Source organism: Eimeria mitis, genomic scaffold, assembly GCF_000499745.2.
Source record: "Eimeria mitis Houghton genomic scaffold, Emh_scaff259, whole genome shotgun sequence".
Lineage (NCBI taxonomy): Eukaryota > Apicomplexa > Conoidasida > Eucoccidiorida > Eimeriidae > Eimeria > Eimeria mitis.
Window position 1 is genome coordinate 26,399 of NW_013570929.1, and position 593 is coordinate 26,991.

Consider the following 593-nt stretch of genomic DNA (forward strand, 5'->3'; position numbering starts at 1 on the left):
GGGGCTCGGGTTTAGTGCTTAGTGTTTAGGGTTTAGGGTTCAGTGCTTAGTGTTTAGGGTTTAGGGTTTAGGGTTTAGGGTCTAGGGCTTAGGGTTTAGGGTTTAGGGTTTAGGGTTTAGGGTTTAGGGTTTAGGGTTTAGGGTTTGTGTGGCTGCAGGCGTGATAGCCGGGATGTTGAGAGAGAGCTCCGTCTGCTGAGGCAGCTAACAGATATACAACACGAGTCTGTCTTCTTTTTTTTTATTTTTTTATTTTTTTTATTTTTTTTTGTTTTTTTTCTTTTTTTTTGTTTTTTTTTCTTCTTTTTTCTGTTGTTTTTCTTTATATCTTTTTTTTTCTTTTTATTTCTGCTTCTACTTTTTGTTTTTCTTCGTTTGCTTGCTGCCCGCCTGATGCTGCTGCTGTTGCTGCTGCTGCTGCTGCTGCTGCTGTTGCTGCTGCTGCTGCTGCTGCTTCCCTGCCTCAAAGTGTTAATTTGTGTTTATATTTATAATACATATCTGCACTTGTATTTATTTTATATGTTTATACATACATATATATATATATATATATATATATATATATATATATATATATATATATATATATA